Below are 17400 nucleotides of genomic sequence, written 5' to 3' on the forward strand. Positions count from 1 at the left end.
GCTGCTATTCTTGTTGCTGCTGCTGTCTCTGCAAGCATGCCCTCTAGATAGGCCTCCACCCTGAAATCACAGAACTTTCTTACGAATTTCCTAAGTTTTCTTAGGCTGGAAAAATCTCATTCTGATCTTTTGTTGGCTCTGCTGTTTCAAAATTTGATTTGAAGTGTTATTTTAAAGTTGTCTGGAGAGGAATGTTGAAAGCGTTCACTGGAGTTGCTGCCTCTAGTCTGCCTTCTTGGCTCTGCAAGAAAAGGTACTCTTAACTAAATAAGGGATAGAGTCAATTACAAAAGATAAAATAGATAACTTTAATTACAAGACTGAAAAGCTTCTGCACAAACAAAACTAATGCATCTAGGATAACAAGGTAAGCAGTTAAATGGAAAAGAAAGAGTATATTGACTCTCTCTAATGAAGGTTTGTTATTGAGGACACACATCCTTCTGCTTTTCTCTCTCTCTAAATACATATGTAGATGAGTGTGCACAAAGACACTTGTGCGTGAAGGAGATTTAAGTGGAAAAGTCGATGCACAGAGACAGTCCCACTCTCTTGGCGTTGGAAGCCTGGGTCAAGTCATATGATCAGCAAGACAGTTTCCATAATACCCACTAACCCTACTCTTCACTCCCTAATAAAAAGGATTTGTGAGCCAGGGGTAGAGAAATTGTAATTATTTTCACAGGGAGCCCAACAAAGCAATAGCCTTATGAATTAACAGTGGAGAAGGCTAATCTCCAATGTGCTCATTCAGTACTTTTCCCCACTAACCTCTGTTCCCTGGCAGAGCATACAAGCTTATCCACAGTCTTGTACTCTGTGACTCATGCAGGAATTTTTCTTGCCTCTATAGTCTCAGCTGGCACAAGCTGTCCCTTTCCTTACCTAACATTCTGTTGCAATAAGTAGCATACCTTGAATTTGGCCTACCATATTTATAGTAGGGGTAGGTATGAGAGGGAAGGATACATTCTTCCTGAGATTGTCCCGAGTTCAAGGAACCACAAGACAGCAGAAAATCTGCTCAAATCATCCTCTCCACACTCCTTTGAGCCAGAAGAAAGCAGTAGACATTGACTCAACACAGTCTGAGAACTAAAGAACAGAGAGCACTGATATAAGAAGCTAGTTTATAGAGCTGTAACCAGGCTGAAGGAAAGTGTATTGAGACCCAGCAGGAGCTAGTCCTGTTCCTCAAGAAGTTACCTGGGTCAGGGACTAAAGCTGTTGTAAAGTGAACTCTTCAACTTGAGAGGAGACAGACAACTTCAAGGTGCAACCCTAGGGCTAAATCCAACACCAAAGGAAAAAATGTCAGAAAGTAAGCCACAGGGATGGGGAAAAAAGGCTAATATTGCTAAAGATCTCAGGAAAAACTCAATTAAGAATTTAGAACACAAGTAATAAATTAACAGAGAAAATGCTAAAGTCAGAACGGAATAAAAGTAATAAGATGTCTAAAAGATTATAAACATCTCTTAGTTTTGCAAGTTTAATCTATGCTTGGGCATACCCAATTTACAAAAAATGGAGACAACCTGAGAGGTCTTTGGAACATTTCCAAATCACTAACATGGAGTTCTCTGCTTACCCTATCTCCTTGAATAGGTGGTACCTCCTTTGATTGGCTGCCTTTATCTTTAAAACTTGTGACCCTAAGGTGTCTTTTCTTTATTTTTTAAATTTGAATTAATTTATTTAGTCAATTTAGAACATTATTCCTTGGTTACAATAATCACATTATATCCCTCCCTCCCCTTCCTGCAGCCAATGCTCAATTTCATTGGATATTACTTGTGTCCATGATCAGAACCTATTTCCATGTTGTTGATGTTTGCACTAGGATGTTCATTTAGAGTCTACATCCCCAACCATATCCCTTCTATCAATGTATTCAAGCAGTTGTTTTTCTCCTGTGTTTCTACTCCCACAGTGTTTCCTCTGAATGTGGATAGTGGTTTTTCTCATAGATTCCTCCAAGTTGTTCAGGATCACTGCATTGATACTAATGGAGAAGTCCATTCCATTCGATTGAACCACAGTGTATCAGTCACTGTGTACAATGTTCTCCTGGCTCTGCTCATTTCGCTCTGCATCACTTCCTGGAGGTTGTTATAGTTCCCATAAAATTCCTCCACTTTATTATTCCTTTTAGCACAATAGTATTCCATCACCAACATATACCACAATGTGTTCAGCCATTCCCCGATTGAAGGGCATCCCCTCATTTTCCAATTTTTTGCCACCACAAAGAGAGCAGCTATGAATATTCTTGTACAAGTCTTTTACCTTATTATATTTTTGGTGTACAAATGCAGCAGTGCTATGGCTGGATCAAAGGGCAGACGGTCTTTTATCGCCCTTTGGGCATAGTTCCAAATTGCCTTACAGAATGGTTGGATCAGTTCACAACTCCACCAGCAATGCCTTCATGTTCCTACTTTGCCACATCCCCTCCAGCATTCATTACTTTCCGTTGCTGTCATGTTAGCCAATCTTCTAGGTGTGAGGTGATACCTCAGAGAGGTTTTTATTTGCATTTCTCTGATTATTAGACATTTAGAACACTTTTCATGTGCTTATTAATAGTTTTGATTTCTTGAATTGAAAATTGCCTTTTCATGTCCCTTGCCCATTTATCAATTGGAGAATGGCTTGATTTTTTTGTACAATTGATTTAGCTCTTTATAAATTTGAGTAATTAGACCTTTGTCAGAGGTTTTTGTTATAAATATTGTTTCACAAATTGTTGCTTCCCTTCTAATTTTGCATGCATTAGTTTTATTTGTACAAAAACTTTTTAATTTTATGTAATCACAATTATTGATTTTACATTTTGTGATTTTTTTCTAGCTCTTGCTTGGTTTTTAAGTCTTTCCTTTCCCAAAGATCTGACAAGTATACTATTCTGTGTTTGCCTAATTTGCTTATAGTTTCCTTCTTTATATTCAGGTAATTCACCCATTCTGAGTTTATCTTGGTGCAGGGTGTGAGATGTTGATCCAAACCTAATCTCTCCCACACCGTCTTCCAATTTTCCCAGCAGTTTTATCAAATAGTGGATTTTGTTCCCCAAAGCTGGGATCTTTGGTTTTTATCATAGACTGTCATGCTGAGGTAATTTACCCCAAGTCTATTCTACTGATCCTCTTTTCTGTCTCTTAACCAGTACCAAATTGTTTTGATGACCGCTGCTTTATAGTATAATTTGATATCTGGGACTTCAAGTGCTCCTTCCTTTGCTTTTTTTTTATGATTTCCCTGGATATCCTTGATCTTTTGTTCTTCCAAATGAACTTTGTTATGTTTTTTTCTAAGTCAGTAAAAAAGTTTTTGGTAGTTCAATGGGTATACCTAAGGTGTCTTTTCTGTACTCTCCTTCTTGCTGTATGTACATTCACTCAAGCAGGGTGCCATGAACTGAACTTGCTCTCCCTCCCTCTCTTATCCTGACTCAGAGAAATGGGTCTGGGGTGTTTGTGTCTGTTCTGTGTTGTTTATCCTCCTTGGTTTCAAGGGCTGGTGATAATCCCCATGAGATCCAGGAGTCTGGGTCATGATGACCTTGGAACCAGGATGGCAAGTGGGATGGTACAACCAACCAGTCTTACTTGGAAGCCTTGAGAAATCAAAGAGCCTGAGGCTCAAGTCCATGGAGGTATGGTTCAGGAATTGGAATTGCGCTTTATAGGAACCAAGGTAATCTATAAAACAAATTCTTTTCCTCTCCTCAGAGACTGATGTGGGACAAAGGGGGAGGATTATGCCTTTCACATATTGAGGAAATAAGTTTGTGATAAATATTTCATTGTAAAAGTAAAAACTGTTAGTTTCTAAATAGAACTTGGATGTAGGGGACACCCTCTACAACTGTGAGATCAGCATTGATGATGTCTGGAGCCATTTGTGGAGACCTTGGGGAAGCAGTGAAATGTAATCTCTATGACCTACCGTGCACTGGGGACTGGAGTGGTCTATATTACATAAGATAAAGCAAGTTGAATCAACATCTGATGAAACACAAAACCTGGTGGATTCCTAAGAGAGCACAAAACCATGTTAGAATGTTTCATAAAAATTAAGAAGATAAATAAAAACCTTGAGAAAATAATTTAGATGATAATAAGTGGTAAAATTTATGACCTACATAGCAAAAACAATTAGCAAAATTTTAAAAAATCATGATTCTACCATGGTGAGTCTCTTTTAAAAATCCAAACAGAAAACAAGAACTTGTGAATATAAATATATTGAAATGAAGGGAAATCTAGAAGAGAAGCAAAAAAGTAATAATGTTAAAAGAACACATGCTTTCTATATAAACAAAACAGTGATCTCAAACATTAGATGCACAGAGAAAACTTAAGGATCATAGTTCTCCAACATCATAAGTAAAAAAACCTGAAAGTCATGAGGCAAGAAATAATTAATTCATGACACAGAAAGTTAAAAGGTCAATTTTGGTTATGAAAAATTAAAAAGTTTTGCACAAAGAATTTAACATATTTAAGATTCAAAGGGAAAAAGGAAATTGAAGGGGGAAACTTAAGAGCAAATTTCTCTGATTAATGTCTCATTTCCAAGATATAAAAGAAAGTAATTTAGTTTTAGAATGAGCTGTTTCTTCATTGAAAAATGGTCAAAAGATATAAAAAGGCAGTTAACGAGGGAAGAAATTGAAAACGTATTTGTAGCCTATAAAAAAATGCACCAACTCACTAAAAATTAGAGAAATGCAAGTCAAAAAAAATCCTGAAGTTCCAATTTACTTCATGCCCATCAGACTGATCAAATTGAGAAAATAAAGAAAATGACAAATGTTGGTGGGGCTACTGGAAATCAGATACATGAGGCCAAAAGCTGGTTCAGTCATTCTGGAAAATAATACAGTAAGAACTATGCACCAAAACTTACTAAATTGGTCATAACCCTCTTACTCAGCAATACCACTACTTCTATCACAAAGACATCAAATAAAAAAGAAAAGGACCCATGAGCAAAAAGATATATATAGATGTGATACCCAGTGGAATAGTGCGTCGGCTAGGAGAGAGGTGGGGGGAGGGGGGAAGAAAAGAAAATGATCTTTGTCTCCAGTGAATAATGTTTGGAAATGACCAAATAAAATAATGTTAAAAAAAGATATATATAGCTATGTTTTTTTTTGTCCCAGAGAGAACTGGAAACTAAGGGTGTACGTATCCATTGAGAAATGACTGAGCAAGTTATAGTATATGGATGTAATGGAATACTATTGTTCTCTAAGAAATGATGAAATTGGCAGATCCGGAGAAACCTAGAAAGGCCTATTTGAATCCATGAAGAGTTGTGGGCAGAACCAGAATATTTTATACATCAACAACTTTTTATTTTTTTTAATTTTATTTAGTCAATTTAGAACATTATTTCTTGGTCACAAGAATCATATTCAATCCCTCTCTCACCTCCTCCCACCCTTCCCACAGCCAATGCCCAATTCTACTGGGTATCTCATGTGTCCTTGATCAGAACCTATTTCCATGTTGTTGATGTTTGCACTAGGAGGTTCATTTAGAGTCTACCTCCCCAACCATATCCCCCTCGACCCATGTATTCAAGGAGTTGTTTTTCTTCTGAATGTGGATAGTGGTTTTTCTTGTAGATTCCTCCTAGTTGTTCAGGATTACTGCATTGCCACTAATGGAGAAGACCATGACATTCGATTGTACCACAGTGTATCAGTCTGTGTACAATGTACTCCTGGCTCTGCTCCTTTCACTCTGTATCACTTCCTGGAGGTTTTTCCAGTCCACATGGAATTCCTCCAGTTCATTATTCCTTTGAGCACAATAGTATTCCATCACCAACATATACCACAATTTATTCAGCCATTCCCCAACTGAAGGGCATCCCCTCATTTTCCAATTTTTGGCCACCACACAGAGTGCAGCTATGAATATTCTTGTACAAGTCTTTTTCCTTATGATCTCTTTGGGGTACAGACCCAGCAGTGCTATGGCTGGATCAAAGGGCAGACAGTCTTTTAGTGCCCTTTGGGCATAGTTCCAAATTGCCTTACAGAATGGTTGGATCAGTTCACAACTCCACCAGCAATGCATTAATGTCCCAACATTGCCACATCCCCTCCAGCATTCATTACTTTCCGTTGCTGTCATGTTAGCCAATCTTCTAGGTGTGAGGTGATACCTCAGAGTGGTTTTTATTTGCATTTCTCGGATTATAAGAGATTTAGAACGCTTTTTCATATGCTTATTAATAGTTTTGATTTCTTTAACTGAAAATTGCCTATTCATGTCCCTTGCCCATTAATCAATTGGTGAATGGCTTGATTTTTTGTAGAATTTATTTAGTTCCTTATAAATTTGAGTAATTAAACCTTTGTCAGAAGTTTTTGTTTTAAATATTTTCCCAATTTGTTATTTCCCTTTTAATTCTAATTGCATTGGCTTTGTTTATACAAAAACTTTTTAATTTGATGTAATCAAAATTATTGATTTTACATTTTGTGATTTTTTTTAAACTCTTGCTTGGTTTTAAAATCTTTCCTTTCCCAAAGATCTGACATTTATACTATTCTGTCTTCGCCTAATTTGCTTATAGTTTCCTTCTTTATGTTCAAGTCATTCACCCATTCTGAGTTCATCTTGGTGTAGGGTGTGAGATGTTTATCCAAACCTAATCTCTCCCATATTGTTTTCCAATTTCCCCAGCAGTTTTTTTCATCAAATAATGGATTTTGTTCCCCCAAAGTGGGATCTTTGTTTTTATCATAGACTGTCATGCTGAGGTCACTTACCCCAAGTCTATTCCACTGATCCTCCTTCCTGTCTCTTAGCTAGTACCAAGTTGTTTTGATGACCACTGCTTTATAGTATAGTTTGATATCTGGGACTGCAAGTCCACCTTCCTTCCCATTTTTTCATGATTTTCCTGGATATCCTTGATCTTTTGTTCTTCCAATTGAACTTTGTTATGTTTTTTTTTTCTAATTCAGTAAAAAAGTTTTTTGGAAGTTCAATGGGTATGGCACTAAATAAGTAAATAAGTTTGAGTAGGATGGCCATTTTTATTATGTTAGCTCTTCCTACCCATGAGCAGTTAATGTTTTCCAAATAAAACTCTCAATACACTGGGCAAACAAGGAGACAGTCTAGATGCAGGATTCTTCCTCTTTTCACCACCTACCAATATAGACTACGTCGAAAGGACAAAAAAAACCCCAAATTCATATGAACAAAGGGACTCTACAGTAGGGTGCAGCATTGAAGGTATGTTGGATTTGGGCATTTCCATAGTATAAGGGGGTGAAATAGCTTCTACCTAAATGAGAGCTTATCAACCCTCCCTCACCCTATTGATGGCAAACAGTGCCCAGGAACAACAACTTCCCAACACCAATAAAAACAAGAAGAAGGAGTTGACCCTGAATAATTTTTCATGGAGGAAAAACCCAGGCTACTGAGGAAATAGAAGAGGAAATATAAATAAATGCACCCTTCCAATAAAGTGGAAATTGTTCACAAGCTCTTGAAGAATTTAAATTGGAGCTTATCAAAAAGATGGAAGTCTTCTGGCAAGAAAAGTGGGAAATAGTTCAAAAAAAGAAAATAACAGTTTAAAGGACAAGAACTCCCAATTGGAGAAAAAGCTGGAAGCCACGAAAAGCAGGATAAACTAAACCAAAAAGGAAAATCTAAAGATTATAGGAGAAAAACAGGCCTTAAAGACCAGAATTGGGCAATTAGAAGCCAATGATCTTTCAAAACAGCAAGAATTAATAAAACAAAGTCAAAATACTGACAAAATGGAAGAAAACATAAAATATCTCATTAACAAAATAATGGATCAGGAAAATTGATCATGAAGAGACAATTTGAGAATCATTGATCTATCTGAAAACTCAGTAATAAATAGAAATCTTGACATCATACTAAAAGAAATTATCCAAGAAAACTGCCATGATGTTCTTGAACAAGGGAGCAAAATAGACATTGAAAGAGTTCATAGAACACCCTCCACACTAAATCCTCAAAAGGCAACTCCCAGGAATGTAATTGCCAAATTCAAGAGCTTCCAAGCTAAGGAGAAAATTTTACAAGAACCCAAAAGGAGACAATTCAGATATCAAGGAACAGCAATCAGGATTACACAAGATCTGTCAGCTTCCACACTAAAGGACCCCAAGGCTTGGAATATGATATTCAGAAAGGCAAGAGAATTGAATCTTCAACCATGGATCACCTACCCATCAAAACTTACTATATAATTCTAGGGGAAAGTATGAGCATTCAACAAAATAGAAATTTCCAAGTATTTGTAAAGAAAAGACCAGAACTAAGTGGAAAGTTTAATATCCAAACAAAAAAGATCAAGAGAAACAGTGAAAGGTAAATAAGAAGGAAAAAGGGGGAATTATTTTTATTTAAACAGTCTTCTTTTAGGGCTTCAATAGGATCAAATGTTTTATATTAATATAAGGGGAAATGTTATTTGTAACTTTCAAAAATTATATTCACTATTATAGTATTTAAAATAAAAAATCATTCATAAGAAGAGATTGGGGTAATAAGTGGTATAAGATGATATGCAAAAAAAGAAAAAGGGAGGGGGGAATCAAAGATGTCACCAAGAGATACTTGAAGAAATAAGATGAATAGGATAAATCTTTATCACACAAAGAGACATATGGGAAGTGGAAGGGAAGAATACTCTTATGAGGAAGAGAGTGCTACTAGGTAATACTTAAACCTTACTCTCAGTGAAATCAGTTCTGAGAGGGAAGAGCATCTAGATCCATTGGGGTATTGAATTCTATCTTACCGTACAGGGAAAATGAGAAGGTAAAACTAAGGGGGGTAGGGGAGCAGGGAGTACAAAAAGGGAGGGAAAGGGGAGGAGAGAACTGAACAGACCCTAAAAAAATAAGAAGGGAACAAAAAGGGAGGGTGCAGAAAGGGAAGGATAGGGATATAAAGGGTGAGGATTAGGGGGACTTATTAAAAGCAAACCACTGGTTTAAAAGGATATAGCAAAAGAAGAAAGAACAGAACTAGGAGAGGAAATCAAAATGCTGGGGAATACACAAGTAGCAATCATAACTTTGAATATGAATGGGATGAACTCACCCATAAAAAGAAAGCAATTAGCAGAGTGGATTAGAAACCAAAATCATACCATATGTTGTCTACAAGAAACACACATGAGGCAGGTAGACACTCACAATGTTAGGATTAAAAGTTGGAGCAAAACGTATTGGGCCTCAACTGATAGAAAGAAGGCAGGAGTTGCAATCATGATATCTGACAAAACCATAGTAAAAATAGATTTGATTAAAATGGATAGGGAAGGTAATTGCATCCTGATAAAAGATACTATAGACAATGAGAAAATATCAGTACTCAACATGTATGCACCAAATGGCATAGCATCCAAATTTCTAAAGGAGAAACTAGTGGAGTTGAAGGAGGAAATAGATAGTAAAACTATACTAGTGGGAGAACTGAACTTACAACTTTCAAATTTAGATAAATAAAAAAAAAGACATGAATGAAATCTTTAGAAAAATTAGAGTTGAAGATGGCGGCTTAGAGAAAGCTAAAGTTCAGATCTCCAGAAAACCCTTCCCGACCAATCTCAAACTATAAGCTCCTAAGGCGCCGAAATTCAAAACAATCAACAGCACAGACCCTGGGAACCCTCCTCCTGGACCTGGACCTGGATCAAAAGGTACGGCTCCCCTTAAAAGCCAGAACCCGAGATCACTCGGACCTCAGGGGTAGGAGCGCAGAGTCCAAGGCTCCCGGAAGCCGCAGCCCGGCCTGGCTCAGAGAGCAGGGTCCTCAGAACAACAACCCTCAGGGCCTTCTACCCGAGTCCCAGTGAAAGTTACTGCCTGGGGCTTCCGCTGCAGAGAGCTGGTCGAAACAACAGCAACCCTCAGGGCGGGCAAGACAGCCTCACGGGCTGGATCCTGATATCCAAGTCTCAGTGAAAGTCCCTGCCCTCGGAGCTTGGGTTAGCTGCAGCCCATCCCCCCGCAGGCCGAAACAGCCTCACGGCCAGCGATTCTGAAGGCAACTTCCAGAAAGCAACGTGGTCCGACCCTTCCATTCCAGTTCCAGTGAGGCATATTCAGTTTAACCCAGGGAAAGCTCATAGAACCATCTGCCCAGGACTAAAGCCTCTGAACACCAGACAGAGACAAGAAAAGCTAATCCTCCACATTCAGAGATGGCAAACTCCACAGAACCACAGAAGCCCCAAAATACCAAGAAAAATAAGAAGAAAGGGGCAACTTTGGACACATTCTATGGAGCCAAAATACAAAATACAGAGCAGATAGAAGATAATATAAAAGAAAATGCTCCAAAACCTTCCAAAGGAAATGGAAACTCTCCACAAACCTATGAAGAATTTGAATCAGAAATGACCAAAAAGATGGAAGCCTTCTGGGAGGAAAAGTTGGAAATAATGCAAAAGAAATTCACGCATCTACAAAACCGGTATGATGAAACTGAAAAGGAAAACCAGGCTTTAAAGGCCAGAATCAGGCAGCTGGAAGACAAGGATCGTGTAAAAGAGCAAGAATTAATAAAGCAAAGCCAAAATACCAAGAAATTAGAAGAGAACATAAAATATCTCACCGACAAGGTGATAGATCTGGAAAATAGAGGGAGAAGGGATAATTTAAGAATAATTGGACTCCCAGAAAAGCCAGAAATAAACACCAAACTGGATATGGTGATACAAGATATAATCAAAGAAAATTGCCCAGAGATTCTAGAACAAAGGGGCAATACAGCCACTGACAGAGCTCACAGAACACCTTCTACACTAAACCCCCAAAAGACAACTCCCAGGAATGTAATTGCCAAATTCCAAAGCTATCAAACAAAAGAAAAAATCCTACAGGAAGCCAGAAAAAGACAATTTAGATATAAAGGAATGCCAATCAGGGTCACACAAGACCTTGCAAGTTCTACTCTGAATGGTCGTAAGGCATGGAACATGATCTTCAGAAAGGCAAGAGAGCTGGGTCTCCAACCAAGAATCAGCTACCCAGCAAAACTGACTATATACTTCCAAGGGAAAGTATGGGCATTCAACAAAATAGAAGACTTCCAACTTTTTGCAAAGAAAAGACCAGAGCTCTGTGGAAAGTTTGATACCGAAAATCAAAGAGCAAGGAATACCTGAAAAGGTAAATATTAAGGAAAGGGGAAAATGTTATCTTCTTCTTTTACTCAAACTCTCTTCTATAAGGACTACATATATACTATGTATATATGTATATATATATATATACTATATACATACTATACTATGTATACTAATATGTGGGGAAAATGTAATGTATAAATAGGGGGTAAAGAAAGACCAAATAGAATAATCATTCTCACACAAAGATTCACATGGGAAGGGGAGGGGAAGAAAACTCCTATAAGAAGGAGAGGAAGAGAGGGGGGGGTTACTTAAACCTCAATCTCAGGGAAATCAACTCTGAGAGGGAAAAACATCCAGATCCATTGGGATCTTGAATCCTATCTTACCCAACAAGGGTAAGGAGAAGGGAAAACCAAGGGGGTGAAGGGGAGAGAGAGAACAAAAAGGGAGGGAAAGAGAGGGGGGAGGGGGAGGGAAGAAAAAGGGAGGGACTAAAAAGGGAAACATCAAGGGAGGGGACAAGGGGCACTGATTCAAAGTAAATCACTGGACTAAAAGGTAGAGCCGAAGAAGAAAAGATTAGAATTAGGGAAGGCAATCAAAATGCCAGGGAGTCCACAAATGACAATCATAACTTTGAACGTGAATGGGATGAACTCACCCATAAAACGTAGACGAATAGCAGAATGGATTAGAATCCAAAACCCTACCATATGTTGTCTTCAAGAAACACACATGAGGCGGGTTGACACCCACAAGGTCAGAATTAAAGGATGGAGTAAGACCTTCTGGGCCTCAACTGATAGAAAGAAGGCAGGAGTGGTAATCATGATATCTGATAAAGCCAATGCAAAAATAGACCTGATCAAAAGGGATAGGGAAGGTAATTATATTTTGTTAAAAGGGACTATAGACAATGAGGAAATATCATTAATCAATATGTATGCACCAAATAATATAGCACCCAAATTTCTAATGGAGAAACTAGGAGAATTGAAGGAAGAAATAGACAATAAAACCATACTAGTGGGAGACTTAAACCAACCATTATCAAATTTAGATAAATCAAATCAAAAAATAAATAAGAAAGAGGTAAAAGAAGTGAATGAAATCTTAGAAAAATTAGAATTAATAGACATATGGAGAAAAATAAATAGGGATAAAAAGGAATACACCTTCTTCTCAGCACCACATGGCACATTCACAAAAATTGACCATACATTAGGTCACAGAAACATGGCACACAAATGCAGAAAAGCAGAAATAATGAATGCAGCCTTCTCAGATCACAAGGCAATAAAAATAATGATTAGTAATGGTACATGGAAAACCAAATCTAAAACCAATTGGAAATTAAACAATATGATACTCCAAAACCGTTTAGTTAAAGAAGAAATCATAGAAACAATTAATAATTTCATCGAGGAAAATGACAATGGCGAAACATCCTTTCAAACCTTTTGGGATGCAGCCAAAGAGGTAATCAGAGGTAAATTCATATCCCTGAATGCTTATATTAACAAACAAGGGAGAGCAGAGATCAATCAATTGGAAATGCAAATGAAAAAACTGGAAAGCAATCAAATTAAAAACCCCCAGCAGAAAACCAAATTAGAAATCCTAAAAATTAAGGGAGAAATTAATAAAATCGAAAGTGACAGAACTATTGATTTAATAAATGAGACAAGAAGCTGGTACTTTGAAAAAACAAACAAAATAGACAAGGTACTGGTCAATCTAATTAAAAAAAGGAAGGAAGAAAAGCAAATTCACAGCATTAAAGATGAAAAGGGGGACAGCACTTCCGATGAAGAGGAAATTAAGGCAATCATTAGAAATTACTTTGCCCAATTATATGGCAATAAATACATCAATTTAGGAGAAATGGATGAATATATACAAAAATACAAACTGCCTAGACTAACAGAAGAGGAAATAGAATTCCTAAATAATCCCATATCAGAAATTGAAATCCAACAAGCCATCAAAGAACTTCCTAAGAAAAAATCCCCAGGGCCTGATGGATTCACCTGTGAATTCTATCAAACATTCAGAGAACAGTTAATCCCAATACTATACAAACTATTTGACATAATAAGCAAAGAGGGAGTTCTACCAAACTCCTTTTACGACACAAACATGGTACTGATTCCAAAACCAGGCAGGTCAAAAACAGAGAAAGAAAACTATAGGCCAATCTCCCTAATGAATATAGATGCAAAAATCTTAAATAGGATACTAGCAAAAAGACTCCAGCAAGTGATCAGAAGGATCATTCACCATGATCAAGTAGGATTCATACCAGGGATGCAGGGCTGGTTCAACATTAGGAAAACCATCCACATAATTGACCACATCAACAAGCAAACTAGCAAGAACCACATGATTATCTCAATAGATGCAGAAAAAGCCTTTGATAAAATACAACACCCATTCCTATTAAAAACACTAGAAAGCATAGGAATAGAAGGGTCATTCCTAAAAATAATAAACAGTATATATCTAAAACCATCAGCTAATATCATCTGCAATGGGGATAAACTAGATGCATTCCCAATAAGATCAGGAGTGAAACAAGGATGCCCATTATCACCTCTACTATTTGACATTGTACTAGAAACACTAGCAGTAGCAATTAGAGAAGATAAAGGAATTGAAGGCATCAAAATAGGCAAGGAGGAGACCAAGTTATCACTCTTTGCGGATGACATGATGGTCTACTTAAAGAATCCTAGAGATTCAACCAAAAAGCTAATTGAAATAATCAACAACTTTAGCAAAGTTGCAGGATACAAAATAAACCCACATAAATCATCAGCTTTTCTATATATCTCCAACACAGCTCAGCAGCAAGAATTAGAAAGAGAAATTCCATTTAAAATCACTCTAGACAATATAAAATACCTAGGAATCTACCTCCCAAGACAAACACAGGAACTATATGAACACAACTACAAAACACTCGCCACACAACTAAAACTAGACTTGAACAAATGGAAAAACATTAACTGCTCATGGATAGGACGAGCCAATATAATAAAAATGACCATCCTACCCAAACTTATTTATCTATTTAGTGCCATACCCATTGAACTACCAAAATACTTCTTCACTGATTTAGAAAAAACCATAACAAAGTTCATTTGGAAGAACAAAAGATCAAGGATATCCAGGGAAATAATGAAAAAAACCACATATGATGGGGGCCTTGCAGTCCCTGACCTAAAACTATATTACAAAGCAGCAGTCATCAAAACAATTTGGTACTGGCTAAGAAACAGAAAGGAAGATCAGTGGAATAGACTGGGGGAAAGCGACCTCAGCAAGACAGTATACGATAAACCCAAAGATCCCAGCTTTTGGGACAAAAATCCACTATTCGATAAAAACTGCTGGGAAAATTGGAAGACAGTGTGGGAGAGACTAGGAATAGATCAACACCTCACACCCTACACCAAGATAAATTCAAAATGGGTGAGTGACTTAAACATAAAGAAGGAAACCATAAGTAAATTGGGTAAACACAGAATAGTATACATGTCAGACCTTTGGGAGGGGAAAGGCTTTAAAACCAAGCAAGATATAGAAAGAATCACAAAATGTAAAATAAATAATTTTGACTACATCAAACTAAAAAGCTTTTGTACAAACAAAACCAATATAACTAAAATCAGAAGGGAAACAACAAATTGGGAAAAAATCTTCATAGAAACCTCTGACAAAGGTTTAATTACTCATATTTATAATGAGCTAAATCAATTGTACAAAAAATCAAGCCATTCTCCAATTGATAAATGGGCAAGGGAAATGGATAGGCAGTTCTCAGATAAAGAAATCAAAACTATCAACAAGCACATGAAGAAGTGTTCTACATCTCTTATAATCAGAGAGATGCAAATCAAAACAACTCTGAGGTATCACCTCACACCTAGCAGATTGGCTAACATAACAGCAAAGGAAAGTAATGAATGCTGGAGGGGATGTGGCAAAATAGGGACATTAATTCATTGCTGGTGGAGTTGTGAATTGATCCAACCATTCTGGAGGGCAATTTGGAACTATGCCCAAAGGGCGACAAAAGAATATCTACCCTTTGACCCAGCCATAGCACTGCTGGGTCTGTACCCCAAAGAGATAATGGACACAAAGACTTGTACAAAAATATTTATAGCTGCGCTCTTTGTGGTGGCCCAAAACTGGAAAACGAGGGGATGCCCATCAATTGGGGAATGGCTGAACAAACTGTGGTATATGTTGGTGATGGAATACTATTGTGCTAAAAGGAATAATAAAGTGGAGAAGTTCCATGGAGACTGGAACAACCTCCAGGAAGTGATGCAGAGCGAGAGGAACAGAACCAGGAGAACATTGTACACAGAGACTAATACACTGTGGTATAATCGAGCGTAATGGACTTCTCCATTAGTGGCGGTGTAATGTCCCTGAACTACTTGCAGGGATTCAGGAAAAAAAAAACACCATTCATAAGCAAAGGATAAACTATGGGAGTGGAAACACCGAGAAAAAGCAACTGCCTGAATACAGAGGTTGAGGGGACATGACAGAGGATAGACTCTAAATGAACACTCTAATGCAAATACTATCAACAAAGCAATGGGTTCAAATCAAGAAAACATCTAATGGCCAGTGGACTTACGCGTCGGCTATGGGGGGTGGGGGGGGGGAGGAAAAGAAAATGATCTATGTCTTTAATGAATAATGCTTGGAAATAATCAAATAAAATATATTTTAAAAAAATAAGGGCAGGGACAATGGTAAAGAAAAAGAAAAATTAGAGTTATTATATATATGGAGAAAAATAAATAGGGACAAAAAGAATACAACTTATTTTCAGCAGAACAAGGCACATTCACAAAGAGTGACCATGTACTAGGTCATAAAAACGTGGCATACAAGTGCAGAAAAGCAGAAATAATAAATGTATACTTTTCAGATCATAATACAATAAAAATAATAATTAGTAAGGATACATGGAGAGCCAAATGACAAAATAATTGGGAATTAAATAATATGATTCTCCAAAATCGGTTAGAGAACAAATCATAGAAATAATTAATAATTTCATTGAAGAAAATTACAATGGTGACACATCCTTTCAAAATCTATGGAATGCAGCCAAAGCAGTACTCAGGGGGAAATTTGTCTCCTTGAGTTAATATATTAACAAGTTAGGGAGGGTAGAGGTCAATGAATTGGACATGCAAATTATAAAACTTCAAAGGGAACAAATTAAAAATCCCCACATTAAAACTAAATTAGAGATCCTAAAAATTAAGGGAGAAAATAATAAAATTGAAAGTGAAAGAACTATTGAACTAATAAATGAGATTAGAAGCTGTTAGTTTGAAAAAACAAACAAAATAGATAAAGTATTAGTCAATCTAATTGTTAAAAAGGGAATAAGAAAACCAAATTAACATCATCATAGATGAAAAAGGAGACCTCACCTCCAGTGAAGAGGAAATTAAGACAATCATTAAAACTCTTTTGCTCAATTATATGGCAACAAATATGACAATCTAGATGGTATGGATGAATATTTACAAAAATATAGATTGCGTAGATTAACAGAAGAAGAAATAGAATTCTTAAATAATCCCGTATCAGAAAAAGAAATTGAATAAGCCATCAAAGAGCTCTCTAAGAAGAAATCACCAGGACCTAATGCATTCACAAGTGAATTCTATCAAACATTGAAAGAACAATTAATATTATATTATTATACAATATTATACAAACTATTTGACAGAATAAGCAAAGAGTGAATTCTACCAAATTTCTTTTATGACACAAATATGGAACTGATTCCAAAACCAGGCAGGTCAAAAACAGAGAAAGAAAACTATAGATCAATATCCTTAATGAACATAGATGCAAAAATTTTAAATAGAATACTAGCAAAAAACCTCAGCAAGTCATCAGGAGGATTAATTATTATGATCAGGTGGGATTTATAGCAGAAATATAAGGATGGTTCAATATTAGGAAAACCATCCACCTAATTGACCATATCAACAAGCAAACCAACAAAAACCACATGATTATCTCAATAGATGCAGAAAAAGCCTTTGACAAAATACAACACTCATTCCTATTGAAAACACTAGAAAGTATAGGAATAGAAAGACTTTTCCTAAAAATAATAAAAAGTATTTATCTAAAACCATCAGGAAACATCATCTGCAATGGAGTTAAACGAGAAGCCTTCCCAATTAG

This window comes from Monodelphis domestica, chromosome X (genome assembly GCF_027887165.1).
Source record: "Monodelphis domestica isolate mMonDom1 chromosome X, mMonDom1.pri, whole genome shotgun sequence".
Classification (NCBI taxonomy): Eukaryota; Metazoa; Chordata; class Mammalia; order Didelphimorphia; family Didelphidae; genus Monodelphis; species Monodelphis domestica.